The 6,000-nt window shown below is 43.5% G+C and overlaps 1 protein-coding gene across 1 annotated transcript in view; it reads right to left on the reverse strand.

The window, feature by feature from the left end:
* The window catches only part of PIK3CG (phosphatidylinositol-4,5-bisphosphate 3-kinase catalytic subunit gamma), a 33,912-nt gene that overhangs the window by 10,759 nt on the left and 17,153 nt on the right, over positions 1-6,000 (reverse strand). The window lies entirely within an intron of this gene.

Below are 6,000 nucleotides of genomic sequence, written 5' to 3' on the forward strand. Positions count from 1 at the left end.
CTGCGCTCCAAAGAACTTTTTTGCTTTGTTCTCTACCCACCCCAATCCAGCCCATGCACTGCTTAAGATTGGACCCACATTTCCTTACTTGACTCAAATTCCAATACATACTCCCATGTATCCTATGTTCCATCCATACTGGACAACTGTGCTTTTGTTCCTTAATACTAATACTAAATACTAACTTCACCTCCTTGCTCATGTATGGTCATGATCCAGAGTGGGGAAGGAACATCCAGGTAGAAAGAATAACATGAGCAAGGGTATGAAGTTAGGACATGTGGAATATTCCTATAGTTCAACATAGGACAAAATGAAATTGAACGCAGCCCTTAAGGCCCAATAGAAAACTTCCTTCACTCCATAGCCCTTTTCTATCCCCCATGATTTAATTGCTCCTTCTGCATACCGTTGTTGAAATCCTCAGTACAAAGTTGTATAGTTCAAAGTTGTGTATGTACGGGGGGGGTAGGGGGGCGAGGGCCCTGGTGTGCCTTTGCTCTGTGTCACCTGTGCCCAGCACAGTGTCAGGCACACTGTAGATAGTGTGCAGAATGCTTTATGCACAGAGCCAAGTTCAGTGTTGGGAAATACTCATTGCTTTAAAATCAAGATGAATTAGGGAAGGATCATATTTGAAGGGGATTAAACTGTAAGCACATTTTGCCTTGCGAAGAAGAGCAGTACTTGAGCCTTCTTTGGCCGGCTCAGTATCTGAAATGTAGTAGGCATTTAATAAGTGTGTGTTGAGTAAGTGTGCATGTGGAAGAACAGGGCCTGGTGACTCTAGCAGGATGGGGTAGGAAGCTGATATAGTTCCGCCTGGCAGGTTATGGTACAGACAGTTATAGGTGTAGACAAATGAAGGGATATCACACAAGGAAGGGGAGTCGGAGGACAGGAATGGTGAATTATGGGTGAGTGTCCCTGGTGGTCCCTGTGGCTGGGCTTGGGGAGAGTACTTGAGTTTTTAGCAAGACAGATGGCAGGAGAAAAGAGGGCCCTAGTGCTGGAAGCAGGTTAACAAGCAGGGCCCTCGCGAAGAAACTGAGGCAGAAGAAGTTAAAACAACCTGGGGTTTGAGAGGAGAGCTAGATGAGAGCAGAGGTGAACTTTGAACAAAGGTTCTTAAAAACCTAAGTCAGGGCTGGGCCTGTAGGTTTAGGGGCCTAGGTATGCCCTGGCATGGAGACAACACTGCCAGGAGTGGAAACCCAGCAAGGCCTGATAAAACTGGCATCCTAGATTAACGTAACACACCCAGTAAATGGGTTCCAGACTTCACTCCTACAAACGCTCCTTAAGAGTGACATCTAGGGGCAAAGGCCTTTCCGGTACCCTCCTCAAACTGCCTGCTGGGCATAGACGTGCATAAAAGGATGCTCCCCTGACTTCTTCAGCTTTAGCTGACAAACACTTGCTTAGTGCTTGTTTATACAAGGCCAAGTTGTTTATGCGCCTTGCAAACGGTCTACATTGAAGGTATACACCACAGGTCTTATTCTCTTGGCATGGACTATTGCTCTGATTGGGGAAAAATATGTAATGTTTATATCAGTAAGAAAATCTTCACAAAAAATGTGAACGGCCACCATATAACCCATATTTGCATTATTATTTTTTTTAAATATTTTTTATTGATTTCAGAGAGAAAGGGAGAGGGAGAGAGAGAGAGAAACATCAATAATGAGAGAACATCATTGATCAGCTGCCTCCTGCATGCCTCCTATTGGTGGATTGAGCCCACAACCCAGGCATGTGCCCTGACTGGGAATTGAACCATGACCACTGAGCAACACTGGCCAGGCCATATTTGTATTATTTAATAAAATACTAGATTTCATAATTAGGCTTACTTCTGATGTACAGATATTTAGCCTGCACCTTGAAGGCTTATTGACGTCCCTTTGACGGTAGTTTGTCAATCTGTGCCTTAGTTACTGCTTCATCAATTCACGGAATACAGTGTAGTATGGGGAAGGAAGAAAACCTAGAGGCTTGCTAGTCTCATCCATCTCTGACCGATGCAGGAATTGCCCTCCACCATTCATTTCTTCACTCCCCAAGTACTCTCCCGAGTGCTTATATGTCTCAGGCCCCATGGGAGGAATGCAGGCAAGATTGGTCCCCGTTGCACAGAACTGACTCTGGGAAGGGCAAGGTAAAGAGCAGGCTAGTACAGATAATTACATGCTGTGATAGATGCTATGAAGGCAACATGCAGAGGGCTGTGGCAAAGAGTAACATGAGGGACCTAATTTAGAAGACTGCTCTGACAAACAACTTTTAAGCTGGGCCCTAAAGGGCAGTGAGGGCCTTCCAGGGAGGAGGCCCGCGGTGGAACAGCTGGATGGGGAAGATGTGCAGGAAGGCCACTGCGACCCGAGTGAATGTAGGGAGGGTGCCATGGCACAGGGCCCTGTAGGGCAAGATTAGATAGTTAGACTTTATTCCAAGTGAGATGAGAAGTCACTGAGCAGTTTAAAATAAGGGAGTAACATGGTATCTATTTCTTAACTTCAGTTTTTAGCCAATTTTTGGTTAATTTGCAACCTTCTAAAACACCAGATATTTAATACAATGAAAGAAAAACACTAAAATGTTGCCAATGTTTTTTTTGGAAAGTGGGATCCTGTTGTTGTTTTTTTATTTTTATATCCTCCTGATATTTTCAATATTTTGCTAGATTTTTTTTAAAAGAAGCAGTTACTATGTTTAAAATAAGACACAACTCACATTCATATATAAAAATAAGTGGGAAGCTAAATTTTATTTGCCAATGATATAAATGTATTTGTATGGAATATGTATTCTATGACTGTTCAATGAAATTGAAAACAAAATGGTTCTAAAATAAATGACCAGTGGGCAAAACACTGTGTGTGATTTTTTTTAAAAAAAATCTCTTCAGTAAGGGAGATATTTTTCTTAGGAGAATTTATTTTTCAAATTGTTATCGTTGAAATATATCTGTTTAGCACCTGGTGTAGGCTGCTGCTCCAAAGGCTAACAGACATTCTTGGTTTTGTGTCTTTTTGTCCGTATATGATAGTTTGTTCCTGAACGCCCCACTATTCTAGAAATAAATTATGAGTATGGTCCTTGGCCAAACAGGCTCCCTTGAAAAGAAGAGAGAGATGCAATAAAGGAGCACCGTCCCCTTTCAGCCCGTCTGACCTCCCCCCGCTGGCCACTTGCTGGGTATATTTTTAAGACTTTGTGGAGAAGGTTCACCTTTGTCCTTAACAAAAAGTGGGTCAACTTTCCCCCCACCGTTTCTAACAAGTTATTCAGATGTGCTGCATGCATTAATCAACCTTGTCAACTCAAAATTAGTGATTCACTGGAAATGAGGACACCTTTAATACCAATGTAAATATATACAACATTTCCCAGCTTACCTAAAAATGGCAGCTTTATTGCACAAGATCCTGAGGTGCTATTTAGAGAGTTTAGAGATGTGCTTCCTGAGCTTGAAGGACTTCATCTCAGCAAGGGAACATAAAATGAAGACACAGAAAATCTTCTGAAAGGTTTAATGGTACGTGAAGAAAAACTGTCAAAGGGTCTGAGTTAGTTAAAGATGAAAAAACTTGCTGCTCATCTTTGTCAGGCTGGAAGCTTTAGAAATCCTGCATATGGATAACTGTACACGTACATGTACGTGTGTGTGGTTTTTTCCTGTTGTGAGTGAGGAGGGTGAGGACCAGTGCAGAGAGGAGGCGCAGACAAGGGGGCAGGCAGAGCTGGGACCCTCGTTTGCTCCTTCACCAGAACAAGGCTATGTTTTCACGTTTTATATATGTCATGCCAGAAAGGGCTTTTTCACTCAAAAGTGTCCCAAGTGTGCAGACCTGCTGTCATGTGTTTGACTTCCTTCGACAGCGGAGGCGCTGGGCTAAGCATCCTACACATTTCATTTAAATAATCCCTAAAAAAATAACATGATATAAACCCTAGAATTCCCACTTTACAGATGAGGAAACAGAGGTTCTGAAAGGATAAATAATTTGTATCACACACACAGCTACTAAGTAGCAGGGCCAGGATTCAAATTCAAGTCTGTCTGCTCCAAAGCCCATCCTTCCAACCACAATGCCATGCTGGATCTGTGTTTAAGGCTCAACAAGCATATATTCACAGGCCCTTAAACAGCATGCCAATATCCAAAGCACAGGTCTCAGCCATAGAGTACAACGAAAGGTATGAAAGTGTGTTTGCAGTGGGGCACACTGCCAAGATGCCACTTTACCTAAAGAGGCTTTAATGGCTTAAGAAACAAGTTTTGGCCACAAAGGATGGAGAAATGCTTCCAGACGGAGAGGACAGCTTGTGCAAAGGATCTCCCCAAAGATCTCTTCGTTTGGGCGGAAGCTGCCTGGAGGGGAGGCAACCTGCCCTTGGCCTCTCCATACCCCAAATCTTTTCACCAAATAATGTTTTAAAACGTAAGCCAACAATAAAGAGGACTAAAGGGGAAGTTTTCCCAGGATTTGAGGGTTGACACGGGCACTTTGGGGTCTACAGGGTGTTGTCAGCCACAGGACAGATGGACAATCACTGGGGGAAACCACTAGCAAAAAGGAAGAGAAACAAGGAGAGCCAGCTAGTGAGGTCAAATCCCTCATGCCTGCTTCTTTAAATGGCATTATTGCTGCCTTGTTTGTTCAAAGCTAGTCATAGGAACCACCTCCAAGAGAGGAGATCTGAGTGTTTTCCCTCCTTTAAATGGTAAAATTCTTTCAGGTGTTCTATTCTTTTCTTCTTTTCTTTTTCTTTTTTGTGGAACCATTTTTCTCTTCTAGGAAGTTGTCAAAACATATGATTTTTTAACTTTAAAGAAAAACAGGACTGCAATGTGTCAAATCCCTGGAAATAGTCTGAACCCAGATGAGTTTACACAGAAAAACACACACTGAAAACCCTGAGACCATCTGGCCACAGAGACCTCCGTTTCTCTGACAACACTCCTGCAACTGTGGGAGGGCAAGTCCTGTGATCACTGAAGTGAAAATCAGGCAGGAGAACAAACAAGAACAGGCAGGTTTCAAAACAACATATTCTGGTTCCTGTTCTACTGAGCTTCAGACCCATGTCACCTCCCAAGGATAATATGGGACTGAGAAGGGACTCAGGAAAAAAGACCTGTTCCTAAAATGCTGACTACGAATCAAGACACATTTAAGGGGCACTAAGGGAGGGGGCTATTTAAGGGAGCCCAAGGCAAATGTACATTTGAAGCGATCACTCATTGCCTCTATTGTTATGTTTTGTGTTTGCATGGCTATAACATCAGTGTATTACAGCAGTAACTACGATTTCTCTGAGTTATGCGCATTCACAGTTATTAGGTTTGCAAGCATGAAAATTGTACTCCTCGGGTAGTGAAAATATCTGATAGTCAGAAGTGGATGTAGCCCAGGAAGGAATGGAAAAGAAGCTGGAATGTGAACGCTCCCAGGGAGCTGGGTAGACCCACAGAGGAGCTGGTTTGCAGGTCAGCAGGACAAGCCAGCGCTCTTTGCAGGACCTGTAGTCAAGCTGATGGGATTTCAAATGAGAGAAGGGACCATCTTTTACAAAAATGAGAAAAGCACACAGTGGTGCGACAAGAATTCCTGTGTTAATAATTTGATAAATATTCACCTGTAGCAAAAATCAAGAGAAGTCTCCAATTGCCCTGGCCGGGTAGCTCGGTTGGTTAGAGAGTCATCCCAATACTCCAAGGTTGTGGGTGCAATCCTCGGTCAGGGCACATACAAGAATCAACCAATGGCCCTGGCTGGTGTGGCTCAATCGGTTGAGCTTTGCCCCATGCACTGAAAGGTCGCCATTTTGATTCCTGGTTGGGGCACATGCCCAAGTTTTGGGTTCTGTCCCCAGTCGGGGTGTGTGTACGAGAGGCAACGGATTGATGTTTCTCTCTCACATCTCTCTCTCTCTCTGTTTCTCTCTTTCTCTGTCTCTCTCTCTCCCCCTTCCTCTCTCTAAAGTCAATAA

This window comes from Plecotus auritus, assembly GCF_963455305.1.
Source record: "Plecotus auritus genome assembly, chromosome: 4".
Taxonomy (NCBI): Eukaryota; Metazoa; Chordata; class Mammalia; order Chiroptera; family Vespertilionidae; genus Plecotus; species Plecotus auritus.